Consider the following 19,398-nt stretch of genomic DNA (forward strand, 5'->3'; position numbering starts at 1 on the left):
GTGGGATACATGAGGGTTGACGTTTTAATTGAATCTTTTCCTCTGACAGACCAGCAGAGCGAGCCTCTCCAGAATGCAGCAGCAATGTGAGGAAAACAAAATCTTTTCCCCCCACAGGTGAAAGTAGCCCCACCAGATGAGTCAGACTGGTTGAGCAGCTGCATCCTGCTGCGCCACGTCCTCGAACGCCTCGTACGTTTCCGCCATCATGGCTGTAACATGAAGTTATGTTCCAATCATCCAAGCCCATGTGAACATAGAAAGACGCCAGATGTTTTCATGGGAGCCGACATGCCGCCATATGGTGTGTGAGAAAGGGGGGAGTTCCTAAGCTTCTGTACCCCCCCGAAATAATTTTCACTTCATTACAGTGTCACAGCGTAATAACCTCCCTGAACAAAAGCATGTGACGAGACATTCAGTGCAGTAAGAGCAGATCAGGCTACAGATGTTTTGTTTCTTCCTCTGCCTGCACACACACACACACAGGCCTACACACTTACTAGTGAAGAGTATTACTCACTCTGGCAGGTATACCATGCCCCTCCATGTCCCACAGGGCCTTGTTACTTGGAGCTCTGTGCTCTGTGCCCTGTGTGACATGTCTTCCACTCGAAGAACCAGGCCAATTGTCTGTGCATGGATAGGTGGCGGAGGCTGTGTGTGTGTGTGTGTGTGTGTGCTGAAAGCATTTGGAGAGTGGATGCAGGCAGCTGTTAACCCAGTTTTGGAGTAATTCTGAACTCACCACGGTTCAGCACGGCATAATTGCCTGTGCGTGTGTGTGTGTGTGTGTGTAAGATGCAAGTCATGGATCACTGATCACCTACCAAGCCCTTCAATTTACTGTTACTTCCTGCAAGAGAGGCTCCAACTTTAATCATTTATCATTTTACAATAATATCGATGTCTGTGCTGTGAGGTTGGGTATTGATTTGACTGTGGACACAGGCGGCTTATCAGAGGATACTGCTGCATGCTGTTTGCATGTCTTGATTGAGTCAAGTCAAAAAATCATATCAAGTTATTGTAATCAGAATAAAAAGTTGCTATATTGAGTGTGAGCTGCGGCCGCTTCATGTCCTCCAATTAAAAGACACGGGAAAGAAACTGTCCAGCTCAGGAAATCCAAAGTGAAACGCTGTCATCTGCTGGACGCACTTCACCCTGCACCTCAGCTGACTCAGTCCCTCGCAAGGCATGCTGGGAGGGAAGGACCCAATTTGAGCCGTTACGGGGAAAGTGAGGTGATGGGTGGATGATTCGGTCAGGGTACAAATCACACACATCCTCCGAGTTGGAATCTTTTTGCCATCTGAAACCTGTGGTTGTGATGAATGGAGGTCTGTGTGTTTTCTCTGCCATCAGAACTTTTCATGGCTCCCAAACGAGCAATGATTTGTTTGGTGCTGCTACTGATTTTATTGTGATGTGACAGTGAACACACATTATAACAACATTTATTATCTCGATTAATGAATATTTATCATTTATTTATTTATCTTGATTATAAAGTGACTGTTGAACAGAATTACCTGTTGTAATTCCCAGTCATGCCAATGCCATAGTTATTGACATGCTGTTGGTGTACATATATGGGTGTGTGTTTGTGTGTAAATGCTAACTCAGCTGGACCCAGCAAATCTGAATAAACAAAATATGTCTAACATATCATAATAATTATAAAATGTAAAACTAGTGCTCCTGACAGTTACTGTTATCAGGTGAAAACATGGTAACACCAATTTTTGTGATTTTAATTATTTGGCATAATGAGAACATTGAGAGAATGGTTGTACAACTTTGTCAACCTACAGAGATCAAACACATTCAAAACCTCATTGAAAAAACAACAAAAATAAGTAAAGAAGGCAGTTTCTTTTTTTGGCAACAGCAATATGTGTGTGTGTGTGCCTGTGAGTGTGCGTGTGTGCATGCTCGTGCCTTATTCGTTTCCCCCAAGTGATCATGTGATTAGCCATCAAAGTGCCAGTGTGCCCATTCAGTCATAGATTAATATATATCTTAAATCTCAGGATTCTCAGATTCATCTCGGATCAGTTTTTAAAATTCAGCATGGCCCTTCAGTACATTATAACTGACCAATCTCCTTAGCAAAATCCTCACCACTTTAATATTTATGTTCGATTTTTATTGTAAGGCTACATATGTTCCGAATTTCTACAATACCCAGTCAACCAAATAATAAATGCTAATTCACAAATGTGTTCAAATTATTACCATCGTTGTACAACTGGGATCAGCTGTTGTTTCAGGTGCACAACCAAATTCTCTCTCCACTTTTTTTAATGATATCTTTAATTTTTACAGTAATTTCAACCAACTACAATTTCTGTTTATTTGATTCCTACAACACTGTTTCTCCTCAACTCTGCTGATCGATTACAGCCCTGTCTAATCTATGGATCTTTGTACTGTAACTGTTGTCATGGTGACAGTGAACAATATTTCTCTGTGAGAGAAATTATTTGGTTTCCATGCTGATTTATTGATACTTAGTGATCTTATTTTCTTAACTTTTTTTTTCATCCTTTACTTTTGATATGTTGATATGTTTTAGTCTTATATATGTATGATATAATAGTAATATACTGTAATATCAATGTGTGCAAACAATAAACAAATGGTGAATGAAAGCCCGGGTTTCACTGTTGTTAAGATGATGACTGTGCACACACACACACACACACACTTCTCTTTATTTATTTAGGATTTTACCAAGTCTGACAACAACCGACCAAACACCCCCCTCTGCACTCCACCCACTTGGTACAGTCTGGGTTCCCCCTTGTATACCTCAAATGAGATCCTCTCACTTCCTGTTTGACAGTCGGCCATCTTACCTGGAGGTGACAAGGAGCACATGCTACAAACATTTGAGTGAGTGCCATTTGATCAATCAATTTAAATGTAAGCAAATAAGATTGAATGTGTAGTTCTTTTATTAAGATGTTTGAGTCCCACTTATCCAGCTGAAGCTAACACACTTAGCCTCAGAGGCCCTGGGCTTATTTTCAACTGTTAGCTAATTTAGTTTTGGTCCCACTTGTTACAAAAAATTCATTTTCTGTTTACATGTTTGTGTATACTTGTGTCACCATTTACAAGTTAATGAAAGAACTACACCTTTAATCTTATTTGATTATACATTTAAATTGATAGATATCAAATGGCACTCAAGTGGAAGCATGTGCTCCCATCCTTGTCACTCCAAGTAAAATGGCTGACAGCCAAAAAGGAAGTGGGGGGGTGTCAAACAGGAAGTGCAGCTCTGCATGGCTATTAATGTATGTTGCAAAACTTTACCTTCATTATAATGCATTGACAAATGAATTATCATGTAAAATAATGAAAAAAATCCATCTGAAATTAAGTGTTCCTGTCATCTGTGAGAATAACTGAATGACTAAAATCATGCATTCGTGCACTAAAGTCGTGCGTCATGACTATAGTGTCTTAGTGTCATCTGGTTATGTTGTTTTGTTTGTTTATGACTAAACAAAACAAACAAAAAAGCATGTTTTGGTAGCAGTCTTGGAACCAAAATGTGCGAAGCAGTAATGGAGTGTGAGTGTGTGTTTGTGTGTGCTGGCATCTTTCACGTCAATATCAGGTTTAAGCGTGGCGGTCTGAGTGGGGGCATCACCAAAGAGCCCCCCCCCCGGAAAGCTAGAAATGGCCCTGACTACAGCACCTGTGTAGTGTGGATGAACGTCGGTGACTGTTACCACCAAATGAACATAAAATGGCTGCAACATATTTCTCCTGTTAATTTCTCTGACTGGATCTGAGGATCTTTTTTAATTTGATGTTGTTTTTTTGAGGCGCCTGCTCTCGCTGATGTAAATCCTGCATTCTCTGTCAGTCTCTCTGTTGTCCTCCTTGCTCTGCCTCTGTCAGACCAACAATCTGATTTCTGGATTTAGAGAGTCTGACGTTCGGCTAGATGCAGCTTTAATCTGTTGCTTCTTCGCTGAACACCGAGCCGTATCTGTCAGGCTTCATGAAACTAGCTGTTGAGGCTTTCCCTCCACACAGCACCATCATTTGCTATATTTTGCATTAAAGCACTTAAGGTGTGCTGCTAACACCTTTGAGGCATGAAATAAATGAAACGAGAGCTGAATGGTTTGAATCCATTCAACTGTTTTGACAATCGCTTCATTAAAAAACATTTAACAGCTTCTTTAAAGCAAAGAGTTCATGTTTTTTTGGTCCTATATGATTGTAAACTGAATATCTGTGCGGCTTTGGGAAAGGATTCTCAATGCATCTTATATTTTAGACATTTTATAGACAAAGTAATGAAAATAATGATTAGTTGGACCTCATATTAATATTAATTCATGCATTTCACTTGTTATTGACTTTGTGTGAACTGGGAAATGCTACCTGTCCTTTTGTTTCTTTTTTTTTTTCGGAAGAAAAAAAGGTACACAGACACAAAGAACAAATTTATTGAACAAGAGAAACTCAATAACCTTTTTCTTCTTCTCCTCCCAGATGAGTGCAGCGTTTCTGGACGAGTCCCCTCACTTCATCCACGTCTTCACACTGTACTTCCTGCAGACTTTTTGTTCCTTCAGAGGTCACAAGGTCTCAGCTGATCGTGTAATATGGATCTTGATAGCGTTGTAGACCTCGAGGTTCTCCTTTTTAACTTTGGATGCAGGTCCGTAGTAGGTCCTGCAGTAACCAAGCAGCTTGCAGGAACAATGGAGACTTAAGACCCCATTTGGACAGGATTAACATTTCAAGGGGAGGTGGGGGATAAAATATTGACTGAAATTACGGGATTCAGCAGGACAGAGCAGAACAGTGAGACAAAAGCCTCCACAGGGGGGAGCCAGAGAGAAGTGGGGCCAAAGATACTTCCAGACAAACTTAATTTTGTTTATTCTTGAAGAAATTTATGCGAAGCAAAGATCAAATATCCTGTTACTGGAGACAATCCTATGAAAGTCAGCTGTTTTCTTCTTCTGCTATGAAGTCCTTCATGGAAGAAACACAGAAGTAACTCTGGAATTACTTTGAAGTCCAAACTTATTGTGTTTTCTTTGTTTGTTTTTTAAGTGGGTTCAATCCCCGAGTGACTCAGTGACTTTTGATAAAGTCCAAAACTCAAAGAAAAAAGACTGAAAACCTTTTAAAAAATGATGCTGTTGTTGTCATGGTGATAGAGGACTCCTTTAAAGACTTTGAGTTTGTGAGTTTGATCCTTGGATAATCTTATGACTTCTGAGATCTGAGCAGATATTTTGGGGATTTGGGTCCAATCCCTGCTCAAAGCTTAGAATTTTTAAATTGGCTGTCCAAAAGAAATGTGAAAAGCTCTAAGAAGAAAAGGAAGAGCATCTCTGATCAGATAGCTCAGTGTGATGAGAGGCTGATCAGAATGCTTGAGGTTGTGTGTTCGATCCTTATGAAACTGGGTGAATTTTAAAGCCCAACACCCAAATTGAAGAAATAAAAGCCCAGAAACTGGGGGTTATGGGATGGAAAACAAACACTGGCTGAAATATATTATAGTATTAAATGTGTGTGTTTTTTTGCAAGACATTTGTAATATAGTAGCTGCATGCTCCCCCCACCACACACACACACACACACACACACACACACACTTCCTTTTTTGGCCATCAGCCATTTTACCTGGAGGAGACAGGGATGAGATCACATGCTCCAAACATTTGGGTGAGTGCCATTTCATATCTATCAATTTACATGCATGAACAAATAAGATTAAATGTGTAGTTCTTTTATTGACTTTTAAATTGTCAGTTTGCATACTGAATTTACCAGAAATTACATTTAGTGGTTTCAGTTTCATTTTCAACCCAGCTCTAACATTATTTTCTGTAAAGTTCACTAGGGCCAGATTATGCATAAAGTTTACACAAACATGTAAATACAAAATAAAGACTAATCTGGTCTGGTCTTTGTGTTAACTTTAAATTCCAACATCAGGAGAAATCTATGTAAAACTGAAATGGATTGAAAAAAATCTACAGGCAAAGTGTATTAACGAATCAGATGTCTGCTTATTATGTGCATTATGTTCTGTAACAAGTGGGACTAAAACATGCTAATTTAGCTAACAGATGAATATGAGCCCAGGGCCTCTGAGGCTAAGTGTGTTAGCTTTAGCTGGACAAATGCTCAGTTCAGTATGCAAACTGACATCATTTACAAGTCAATGAAAGAACTCCACATTTAATCATATTTTGTATACGTTTAAATTGATTGATATCAAATGGCACTTGATCAAATGTTTGTAGCATGTGCTCCCATCCTTGTCACCTCCAGGTAAGATGGCCGACTGTCAAACAGGAAGTGGGAGAATCCAATTTGATTTATACAAGGGGGAACCCAGACTGTACCAAGTGGGTAGAGTACTGAGGGGGGTGTTTGGTTGGTTGTTTTCAGACTTGGTAAGAATCTACAAAACCCCCCACATTAACAACTTTTATTAAATGTTTGATCTGTGAATAAATATCTGAACTGCCTGCCACACTCAGTAATAAATCAAATGTTTCCTACGTTTCAACAGAATTTGGGTTGTGTATCGTTAATATCGCTGGTTCAGTTTGTCTGTCCAGAAAACAACATCCAAACTTCCAACATGCTACAAACAAACAAAACCTCTGGAAAAACGAGACATGTGCACGATACAGAGGAAAATAAATAATAATAATATAAAAGCTCCTTCTGTTTTGATTTTAGTGTTTCCTGAGTCCTCTGCAGGAACAAGTGTTTCCATACAAACCATCATAATTCATGTGATACATTATAGTCAACAAGTTTTCTGCACTAAAAGCCTCGATTTTCAAAATAAGAAAAAAATCTTTAGATTGATAGCAATGACAATAAACGGGAGTGTTACGGCATGAAATGAAAGGAAGTGGTGCACTTCACGATTAACCCCCCCCCCCCCCCCCCCCCCACACACACACACACACACACACACTCAATCAGTTGTTTCATTGTTAATATTCGGCTTAATTTAGATGATTTTCTATTGAAGCTACATGATGTTTAAACTGAGTCTTGAGCATCATTTTATACGTTTTGCACAAATTCAGTCTCACATATTTAGTATCTTCATCTTCCCTCCACCTCCCCCCTCCTCCTCTCTCCTCCTCCTCCTCCTCCTCCCTCCACTCTTCACAGGGGCAGCACAGCTGGAGCAGCAGTTCACCTACGACGGCGACCCCATCACACGGAAAAAGACTCTCCCGGAGGCCCGAGCTCTGGAGCTCCTCAAGACCCTCCTGTCCAAGTAGGGAACCGCTTCCACTCTACACGTTATTGATCACCTGATTATTGATTATCAATTAGGAATTTGGTCTCACCCTCAGAGTTAGAAATGAGAAGTATATACAAATATAAGATATAAAAAATAAAAATATATACATTCACAATATTTAAGTGAAAAATATATACAATATATGTATGGATATATCTGTAGAGTCCAGCTCCACCCCAGCAACGTCACAGGCCTTGCGGATCAGTTTATTGAGTCTGTTGGAGTCCGCCACCCTCAGCCTGCTGCCCCAGCATGCAACAGCATGGAGGATGGCACTGGCCACCACAGGCTCATAGAACATCCTCAGCATAGTCCGGCAGATGTTGAAGGACCTCAGCCGCCTCAGAAAATAGAGACGGCTCTGGCCCTTCCTGTAGAGGGCATTAGTGTTCTTTACCCAGTCCAGTTTATTGTCAATGTGGACTCCCAGGTACTTGTAATCCTCTACAATGTCCACACTGACCCCCTGGATGGAAACAGGGGTCATGGGCACCTTGGTCCTCCTCAGATCAACAGTCAGCTCCTTTGTCGTTGTCACGTTGAGCTGAGATAAGATAATCCTTTATTAAAATATGTTACAGCAGCAGAATAATTAAAAAAAATCAAGATATAATAAACAAAAAACAATAAAAAAACAACAACTATAATTTCCAAGTTTACAAATGTACACATTTACAAGTTAGGATATAGCTGTGCATTCCAAAGTATTGTTTTGTATGAGAGTGGGACTTTTTTTCTGCTTTGTGTTATTAATTTAATTGCTTTTGTGTGAAAAATGACCCACATAAAACGATCAAGAACAAAGTGCAAAAACAAAAAAAGCAGGAAACAGAGTGCAGAGACAAAATCAGATACTACAAGGAGCAATTTCATCCGATTTCTTCAACAAACAAAAAAATGTCCGGTTTGTTTTCAAAGTTCAGTTCTTTTCTTCCACAGAGACGTCACAGAGAAGAAAGGGTACGTTTGCACACATTTAAATATAGATACATATTCAAGCAAGTCTCTTTTTAAAGTAATACTACCACAACTAGATCCACTACATCCACTGTAGATACTTCCACTGATAGTATTATCAGTATTATTAGTAAACATAACATAAACGAGGACAGTGAGTGATTTGAAAATGCTGAATAAATGATTGTTAACCTAACTCATAGACTTATTGATGTCATGTCTAATCTCAGGTTTCGGGAGTTCAACATTTTGGGGACAAACACGATTTTGATATAATTTTATTGGAGGTTTCTTCTTCTACTCCTCAATCAAATAAGGCATTCAACTGTGGGATCAGAAAACTTCAAATCCTTGAAACAGTAAGTTTGACAGAGAGCAGAGTGGTTTGTCTCTCGATGAGGGACGCAGGGATGCAAACCACACCGATCGAAGACCGGCTGAAGTTGAACCGCTGTAGTGAAGTAAAAAGTCATATCTGCCTCTGAGATTTAGTGGAGTTAGAAGTATCCTAAAATTGAATACTCAAGTACCTCAAAGCTTAAGGAAAGTACTTTACACCACTGGTTAGAGGGCAAAAAGCTGAAGAATAAATGCAGAAAAATAAATGTTAAATGTACTCTTAACATGAAAGCGTGCAGATTGGAGACATGGAGACCCTGAGACACTCATTTCTCTACCAACAAAAACCTCCTTTCTAGTCTCTTATTAATCATCAACACGTTTCCAATATTCACCTCATGGTGTAATGTTGCAGAAGAGGTTTACAATTTCATCTAATACTAATTTTAGGTCTAAAAGAAGCATAATTACTTTGCGGACAAAACTCTAGTTTTGGTGTGTTTTTAATATTTTGTGTGTGTGTGTGTGTGTGTGTGTGTGTGTGTCTTCCCTTCCTGGGAAAAATGAAAGAGTGGCGTCTTATTTACGCTGGATTTTGATGTGAGTTTGTTGTTGTTTGTTGTTATTGTCGCCCATGCCTCGGCCTGTTGTGGTCTAACGTCTGTCAGGGCCTCCATCCTCTGGTCCAACACGCTGACCACCGAGCCCGAGGTGAGGCCACACACACACACACACACACACACACACACACACACATATTTTATAACCAACACGAAGGTGTCCTTGCTACAAATGTTTGCTTGTCTTTTTTATCAAATATTGGCTTCAAAAATCCACGTCAGGTACGTTTAAGATGCATGTTAATCAAGTTTCCTCTTCTTCTCTCCTCATCCTCAGAATCAGAAATACTTTATTGATCCCCGGGGGGAAATTGTACAGTACCAGTGCTCCCATTCAAGAGTAGAAGTAGCATAATTTAGAGGTAAAAGTATGTACAAAATATAAAAATAAGAAATAGAAGATAAAAAATATACACATTTACAATATTTAAGTGAAAAATAAAGTAAAAAATATATACAATAACAATGTATATGTGTGTGTGTATATATATACGTATGCATTGCACTGTTGTGTATGACTATATATGTATTGCACTGAAACATTTAAGAATAAATAGTGAGGTAGTATATGAACAGGTTCTGAAGTTCTTCCTCGCCCCTCAGCTGGCGGTTCTCCTCCGTCACCGAGCGAGGCCTGAACCAGGAGCGACTCAACACGCCGGCTGACAAACCGTTGGGTGAAACCAAAAAGCCCGACTAAAGCCACAGATCGACGCCTCGATTCAACCAGAGCTCAGACCGATGGTAAAATGAAGTGTAATGTAAAAGCTGAATGTTCCTCTGTAGGAGCCAAAGCCCAGAGGAACCCAGAGGGACGAATCCCCTGCAGTTCTGCAAGGTGAGCTGGTATTTAATTAAAAATATAGGAAAACTCTGAGGCCTTTTATGATTCTAGGTTTGTATTCTGCAAGTCTGCATTGTATCTTTGCTAAACTAAGCCCCTTTTCATTTGTCCGCCAGCAGAGTGCCAATGAGAAAGCTTCCCCCTTCTGGATGTGGATCGGAGGAATCCCGCACGTGATTCAGAGACCTGCTGTCCCTCTGGAGCGACGGGTGAGCGCTGTCGTGGTTGTGCTGCAACATCCACAGGGAGAGGAGTGAACCTCTCTGAGCGTGTTGAGCGTTTTATCTGTCTGTGTGCAGCTCCATCACGGGCTTCATCGGCAAGGAGGGGGTCACCACCACCTGGATCGAACACCACGTCCACGGTGAGCATTACCCAGAGTCCAAAGCCACACTTTCACAATGCTTGTTTGTCCGACCAACCATCCAAAACCCGAATATATTCACTTTACTTTTATTTGTGATGAAGAGAAGCATCCAATCCTTACATTTGAGAGGCTGGAACCAGCAAAGATTTTGGATTTTCGCTTAGAAAAAGGATAAAACATTATTCGATTGTCAAAATAGTGGTCGGAAGTCAACACTTAGGGATTAGACGGGAGGTTTAAAGATGATGTGGTGAAACATAAGATGGATATTACATCCACCCAACATCCCAAAAGACAAGGCCTCTGGGAAGTAAGTCACCAAACTCCAGTGGTACATTTACTACATTTAAATACCGAAGCCTTTTTTTTTTTTTTGGAATGCAAATGAACTCGTTTGAAGTATTCTTATTCTTTCTTGTTCCAAGCTACAGACATTCATTTCTAGAGCATTTTTAAAACTAATTTATTTAAATTACAAACAAAAATCTCCCTACTGCAACAACAGGGTTGCTGTCAATTTTTCAGTACTTTGACCCCAGTACGGACCCCAGTTCAGTCATTTTACTAGTAAAGGATCTGAACACGTCCTCCACCACTGCCAAACTCCACCCAACTGATTACTTTACGCTGTTTGTTTAATTAACCCAGTACCAATACGTGTAACATTTTTTTATACAAAACTTCATTCACATTTTTAAAGTTTAACCTGTGTATAACCGACTTCCATCAGCAGAGCCCACGGACGCAGAGACGTCGACGCTGTGGTGAGTACCGAACCCGGAACCATACCTTTAATGTAAGATCCATGATGCAAAACTGGTGAGGCAAATAGGCTCCTAATGAGACTATTTCCTCAGTAAGAGAGACGGTTTATTTGTAGAGTCATGTTGCTGGGGGGTCATTTTAACTTGAACTAGTAAATATATATAAAATCAAACTTTTTCACGTCCTGGAAAGTTAAAGAAGTGTGGATTCATGGCTCACATACAAGAGTCATGATGCGGGAAATAAACGTGATAAGAGCTGCAAAGATGAATCCATTCAAACTGTTTTGATAACTGCGGGGTTTTGGGAAAAGGATTCTGAATGCATCTTATATCAATGAACAACATAACAGACGTTTTCCACTGTTTTCTGACATTTTATAGACAAAGCAATGAATGAATTGGTAGTTGCAGCCCCTAATATCAACATTCATTTAATTTGTTACTGACTTTGTGTGAACTGGATTGCCTGCAGCTGCACATGGCTGACATAAAGACTCAGTCACCTTCAGATGCTAAATTGTTGTCACTGCTAACGAGACACTACCCATCCATCCTTGGCTTGTACCTTTCTTTTTTCCTTCTTAAAAAAGAAAAAAGGAAAATAGACAGATTTACTGAAAAAGACTAACTGAATAACCTTTTCTTCTTCTCTTCCCAGGTTGAGGGACGAGTTTCTTGACTTCATCCACGTCTTCACACTGTACTTCCTGTCAGACTTTGTGTTCCTTCAGAGGTCACAAGGTAATATGGCTCTTAATGGTGAAGGCAAAGATACTGTGTGAAGGGAATTTGATTGTGTATTAAAAGTATGATTTTATGTTTGTGGGAAAATTAAAACATACTTACATGTCCTGAAGCACTTGTGTGATGCCCCCCCACCCACCAGATCAATAAAGTATTTCTGATTCTGACTCAACCTGAGCTTTTCGTTTGTTCATTCGCCGTGGTTTCCACGAAGGCGATGAAACAGTGGGAGTGCTGAAGCAACTCAACCACTTGATGAGTTATGTTTTTACTCTTGAAGAAAGTTGCTGCTGATTGTATGAAAAGCAGAAATCAAATGTCCTGTTACTGGAGACGATCCTGTGGACATTTGAGGTCCAACAGCCAGCGGAAAGAATGAAACAAAGAAACAAAGAGCTCAAGGTGTCTTGTGGTGGCTCAGGCTGTTAGAGCCCGGCTGGTGTTTTGAGGCTGTGGGTTCAATCCCTGCTTTTAGCTCAGACTTCTTAAGTCGGAAGTCTAAAGGGAAAAGTGAAAAGCTCTAAGAGAGAGCATTCAAGTATCTGAAGTCAAATAGCTCAGTCTGTTGGGACAGTGATTAGGAGGTCTGAGGTTGTAGGTTCAACTCTTATGAAACTCGTGAGTGAATTCTAAAGTCCAACACCCCAAAGTGAAGAAATAAAAGCGCCCGGAGAACATATCCGAATGCGAAGGGGACTTGGTGGCGTGGTGGGTTCGCTTGCAGCCGCAAGATTCTAGCGGTGGCAATGTGTGGTTCGAATCCCGCCCGTGGCTGATAACTGGAGCATCACTTGGTTGGTGGTGGGCAACACGGGCGGTGGGTGAAGGAGGGGGCCGTGTCCCCTCCCGAGGTCTCGTGAGAGGGAAGCAGGGGGTTATGGGAAAGGTGGGAGGGCTTTAGTTACATTATAAATGTGCTTTGCAACAATTACACTGACAGTCAGCCATTTTATGAGGACTGGAGCACATGCTACAAACATTTGGGTGAGTGCCATCGCATTTCAATCAATTTAAATGTGCAAAGAAATGACATTCCATGTAGTGCTTTCATCAACTTGCATATTATGTCAGTATGCATACTGAACTAACCACAAATTGCATTTAAATAAGTTAGCATGCTTTAATCCCACATGTTCTATTATTCTGCTAATGCTAACATCAGATGCTACTTTAAATACAAACAGTCTGTCAACATTGAAAACATTCTGCCGTGGTTTAGCGTGTACCTGTTGACCATTGTCAAAGAAAAGTGTCACATGCAGCCAGTTGATTGATAACAAGATTAACGTTTAGTTAAGAGTCAATAAGTTTGAAAAACGGCAGTCAACGAGCCCAGGGCCTCTGAGTCTTAGCATGTTAGCTTGAGCCAAACAATAGAACATGTGGGATTGAAGCATGCCAACTTAACAGCTGAATGCAATTCCTGGTTAGTTCGGAATGCGTGCGGACATAACGTGCAAGTTAATGAAAGAGCTACACATTCAATCTCATTTCTTTACACATTCAAATTGATTGAAATGCAATCGCACTCACCCCAAACGTTTGTGGCACGTGCTCCCGTCCTCCTCACGTCCTGGCAAAATGGCCGACTGTCAAACCAGAAGTGGAAGAATCCATGTCAATTTATACAAGGGGAAGCCTGGACTGTACCAAGTGTGCCAGAGTACAGAGGGGGGTGTTTGGTCTATTTTAATGTTACTTTTTTGGTTTTGTTATTGGAATGTGAAGTCAACACACTGTACATACGGATTAATTAAAGGAAAAGTGACTTTACAAATGTAAACACTTTGTGAAATACAGGCCATTTGTTCCCTTTCAGTCAGAGTCACTCACCTCCAGGCCCTCCAGCTCACTCTGTTCATTCTGCAGCCTGGACAGAAAACACCAACATTTACAAAACACATTAACCCTTTAAAACGAGTGTGTCGCAGGAGACACGTTTGCGCAAGCGCACTTTGGATTACGACAACGGTTTCTGAAAGCTGAGACGTTGCGCTTTACAGCCAGGTTTACAGCCAGGTTTATAGCCTCGAAATGTCCGCCTGGACTTTTTTGCTTTTGTTATTTTGACTGAGAGGTGCGAGTGAAATTACCGTAATGACACCACATTGGCAGTGAAGCGCAACGTCTCAGCTTTCGGAAACTGTTGGAATTTTTCCGATAGCACAAACCGTGACGTAATTACGGTAATCCAAAGTGCGCTTGCGCAAACGTGTTGCTGACGACACACTCGGTGTTAAAGGGTTAAGTTCTGCATCAGATGCTCACCAGCAGCAGAGCAGTTAGTGGCACCCCATGTGACTTTCTGCAGCTTTGCACCCTTCTCTTGTTCTTCGGCCTTCAGTTTGTTGCAGTCCCACGAGAGCCTCTCCTGCTCTGATAAGACGGACCCCAGTTTAGACTGAGCGAGGAAGAGAAGAGACGATAAATAAAAGTTGCCAATTCTTTAGCTCCTTCTCTGGCTATTAAATTTAGTTCAAAATGTGGTTTGGATTTTCAAGTCAAAGCAGGCCTTGAACACACAAGTCCCACGTTTAAACAGAGCTAATACTGAATCTTCTAAGAACCCATGGTTCGTGTTGACAAATGAGCAGCACGAATGTTCAGGATCACGTGTCTAAACCAACAAATGAAGCGAGTTAGTTTCTAAAGAAAGCAGTCGATCAAAGATCCGCAGTCCACCGGATGAAAAGTCAGGATCAACGAAGTGATTACAGTTCGTCCTGAGGGGAACGTGTATGTCCACGTTTCATGGCAACCCATCCAATAGTTGTGGAGACGTTTAGAGAAGTCAGCGTCTCTGGCTCAGTGGCTCAAGATGCCTCTTCAGACGTCTTGAGGACACGGTCTCTGAACAAAAGGGTCTCCCCCCAAAGAGACCCTTCCGGATCGTACGCGTGGATGTTGTGTAGCTCCCTCACACCAGGAGAAAACTATCTGGACAGTCACGAGCTAAAAGCGTCTTTCTCAGACAAACATAAACAAGGGATACACAAGTTAATTAAACATTCATTTTAAGTTTGCAATCGAATATTAAAATAAAAGACAAAGTTTGTTGATGCACGTCGGTTCTGTTCTTCCAGGAGGTGTTGTCTGTCTGTCCGTCTGCCTGAATCCACGTGACGGCACTATAAGTATAAGTTTTTTTTGCCTGCGACTCCCATCAAATAGCTCAGGCTGTTAGATGACTGACTTGAAGTCAGAAGGTTGCGAGATCAATCCCTTTGCTGATTTTTTAAGTTCAATGTCTAAGGAAAAAGCTCTAAAACAGTTCATGCAGAATGTCTGATCAAATAGCTCAGGCTGTTAGATGACTGACTTGAAGTCAGAAGGTTGCGAGATCAATCCCTTTGCTGATTTTTTTAAGTCCAATGTCGAAAGGAAAAAGTTAAAACCTCTAAAACAGAGCATCGCAAAGTGTCAGATCAAATAGCTCAGGCTGTTAGATGACTGACTTGAAGTCAGAAGGTTGCGAGATCAATCCCTTTGCTGATTTTTTAAGTCCAATGTCGAAAGGAAAAAGTTAAAACCTCTAAAACAGAGCATCGCAAAGTGTCAGATCAAATAGCTCAGGCTGTTAGATGACTGACTTGAAGTATGAAGGTTGCGAGCTCAATCCCTTTGCTGATTTTTTAAGTTCAATGTCTAAAGGAAAAAGCTCTAAAACAGATCATGCAGAGTGTCTGATCAAATAGCTCAGGCTGTTAGATGACTGACTTAAAGTCAAAAGGTTGTGAGATCAATCCCTTTTCTGATTTTTTAAGTTCAATGTCAAAGTGAAGAAATAAAAGCGCCCAGAGAAGAACCTAATTTGCACTGCGATTTGGTGGCGTAATGGAAAACGTTGCGACTCGAAGATAGACGGGGTTTGAGTGATGAGTTCGACTCCCCCGTGTCCCGGACATTTCTACGGAAAACAAAGACCAGAAGATGGCCGGAGTGACCGAAGACAAGAAGGCCCGTGTGACCGAAAACCCGAAGGCCGGAGTGACCGAAGAGCAGAAGATCACAAGATGGCCGGAGTGACCGAAGAGCAGAAGACCACAAGAAGGCCGGTGTGACCGAAGAGCAGAAGACCACAAGAAGGCCGGTGTGACCGAAGAGCAGAAAACCACAAGATGGCCGACAGAAGCACCAAGAGATAAAGACGAGCAAGAAAAGAGGATAGAAGGAAAACAAAACCTCTAAAAGGGACAATCAGGTTTTTTATTTTTTATTTTTAATATGAAGAATGTTTTGTAACATAACCCCCCTCCCCCTCCCTGGATGGGAGCACATGCTACAAACATTTCGGTTAATGCAGTTGCATTTCAATCAATTTGAACCAATAAAGAAAAAAGATTGAATGTGTAGTTCTTTCATTAACTTGTAAATTATGTCAGTATGCGTTCTGAACTAACCGCAAATTACATTTCGCTACGTTAGCGTGCTTTAATCCCACATGTTCTGTTGTTCGGCTAAAGCTAACATGCTAAGATTCAAATTGACATTTTCTGCTGTTTTTCCAAACATATTGACTTGTTGGCTGCTGGACTTGAGAGGAACCCATTTATTTGATTTGCTGTGCGACGCGTGCAATCTCCTAAATGTTCACGTAGTTGATTATCAATCAATCATCCAGGTAACTGGCTACAGCCGCATGTTACGGTGATTGACAATCAACAACATGAACGTTTAGGAGATAACACGTCACGACAAATCAAGTAAATCGGTTCCTTTCAATTCCAACAAGTCCATAAGTTTGAAAAAACAGCAGAAAATGTCGGTCAACGAGGCCAGGGCCCCTGAAGCTTAGCATGTTAGCTTTAGCCAAACAACACAACATGTGGGATTAAAGCATGCTAACTTAACTAACAGCTAAAGTAATTTGTGGTTGGTTCAGTTTGCATACTGACATGATTTACAAGTTAATGAAAGAACTACACATTCAGTCTTATTTCTCTATCCGTTCAAATTGATTGAAATGCAATCGCACTCACCCAAATGTTTGTAGCATGTGCTCCCATCCAGGTCACCTCCAGGTGAAATGGCCGACTGTCAAACAGGAAGTGGTAGAGTCCAAGTCAATTTGTACCCGGGGGAACCCGCCCTGTACTAAGTGGGGTGGAGTACAGAGGGTGCTGTTTGGTTGTTGTCAGACTTACAAAAGAAGCTTCAAAACCTGCAAATACAGACATCCAATGGATTTTTATAACTTTTATGAAATGTTTTGATCTGAGAATAAATACCTGAGCTGAAGCAGCAGAGATATACACGAAGAAGAAAGAGAAGGACGCCAAACACGTTACATTCTTTCAATACTGCAATTTTTAGGTTCAGTTTGGTGCTTCTTAGCCAATCCCCTTTAAATGAAAGACTTAAAATGGACTCATCCCAACCTGAGGAGGAATAAATAAGATAAAACGAAACAATCCGACAATCCAAACATTATACAGCGCCTTCTGTTGTGTTTTTAGTGTTTCCTGAGTTCTCTGCAGGACCACGTCTTTACATGCAAACCATCACAATTCATGTGATACATACACAACAGTGACAATAAACAGGAGTGTTACAGCATGAAGTGAGAGGAAGTGATGCAATATTTTAGTTTTTTAGAGTGGTAGTAGTGAGATTTTGTGTCCATGCATCATTCCAAGTTGTTTTAGTTATAATATTATATTTTTTATTGAAATAAACAAAGACATGTTTTCATGACTGCATTCTCTTGGATGTTTTGAGCAAAAGCGTATACATATTTAGTGGAAGTAGAATTTAGGTCTAATTTTCTGTTGTTGAGTGCGATTCCTTTGACAGAATTCAGACTTTGTTTTGGAGTCTTGAACCTCAATCTAAAAAAAGTAAAAGTACAAAACAAACTTCTTATATTTTTACTTATACTTATACTATAGGGACTTTTTATGACACTGTGGTAGATTCGGCTATCTTCTATGCTGTGGTCTGCTGGGGTGGGGGGGGGGGGGGGGGCAGCACGGACAGGGACAGGAGGAGGCTCAATAGACTGATTAGGCGAGCCGGCTCTGTTCTGGACTGCCCGCTGGACTCCACTGAGGAGGTGGGGGAGAGGAGGATGTTAGCCAAGCTGACATCCATCATGGACAACACCTCTCACCCCCTGCACGAGACTGTGGGGGCCCCGAGCAGCTCCTTCAGCAGCAGACTGCTACACCCACGGTGTAAGAAGGAGCGCTACCGCAGGTCGTTCGTTCCTACGGCTATAAGACTGTTCAACTGCTCACAAATCTGCACAATTTGTACATACTTTATATTTTCTGTGTATATATTTATTTTTGTCCCCCATATTTTTCATATCTGTATTTATTATTTGTATATTGTTTTTCTTTTTAAAAAAATACTTCTAATTCTTATTGACACAGTGCTTGTCTGCTGTGTGTTTCTGCACCTTTCTGTCTTTGCTGCTGTGACTGTAAATTTCCCCGCTGTGGGATTAATAAAGTCTTAGTCTAAGTCTAAGTCTTATACCTCGTAGTGACCGACGAGACAACTACAACTATACACCTGTACGTCTTTACGCTCATTTATCCTCATCACACACACATACAAACACACCAAAGTGTTTGGGGGAAGATACATTCCACCATGTTGTGATGAAGACACGAGGAAAGTTTCTTTTTTTTTTAACCAGGGCACAAAACCGTCTGTAACACCTGCTACGTCCCGTTTTCAGCTTTTCAGAATAAAACCAATGCTTTAAAAGTAAATGGCCGCGTCCATTACCTCACCAGCCGCAGCCGAATTTACCCAGCATTCAACTGGCGCCTGGCTACTTCCTACAAAGCTACAAAGCTGGTGACAAAACACAGAAGGACAAATGAAGTAAAAATATTTCCCCCACTCAAAGTACACACAGTAATATAATACAAAACCCGACAACATCTACCGCCGCGAGGAGCTTTTACACTGGAGGGGTGGTGTTTAAGGGGACTTAAGTTTCATCTAAGGGATTTCTTTTCCACTGTGCACTTAACTGTTCTGTATGTGAACTTCCTTTCTGACCTTTCTCATTTAAGACGTTTTCTTATGTCAAGTGCAAACTTACTTCTCTCTCCCCTCAGAGCGTCCCGTCCAGGTTCTTCTCTGCGTTCTGCTTGTCGGGGGTGGCGCTGCACTGGGGCCGTGGCCGAGGTGGACAGCGTGGATTACTAATGTCCCCAGTGCTGAAGTGTTACCTGTCTTTGGGAACTGAGTTGACTTTGCAGGCCTCCGACAGGAAGCGAACCACCTCAGCGTGTCCTGAAACACACACACATCATGCACAGGCTCCACAAACACACCGATAACACAGATGACTTATCAATACATTAACAACGACCTCCTCACAGTGTTCCACCTTCAGCAGCTGCCACATGCAGGGCCTGGTCCTGGAGTCCTAGTCCCCCTGCTCCATATCCATGGAGGACGACGGCAACCTGGGC

This window comes from Enoplosus armatus, chromosome 24 (genome assembly GCF_043641665.1).
Source record: "Enoplosus armatus isolate fEnoArm2 chromosome 24, fEnoArm2.hap1, whole genome shotgun sequence".
Classification (NCBI taxonomy): Eukaryota; Metazoa; Chordata; class Actinopteri; order Centrarchiformes; family Enoplosidae; genus Enoplosus; species Enoplosus armatus.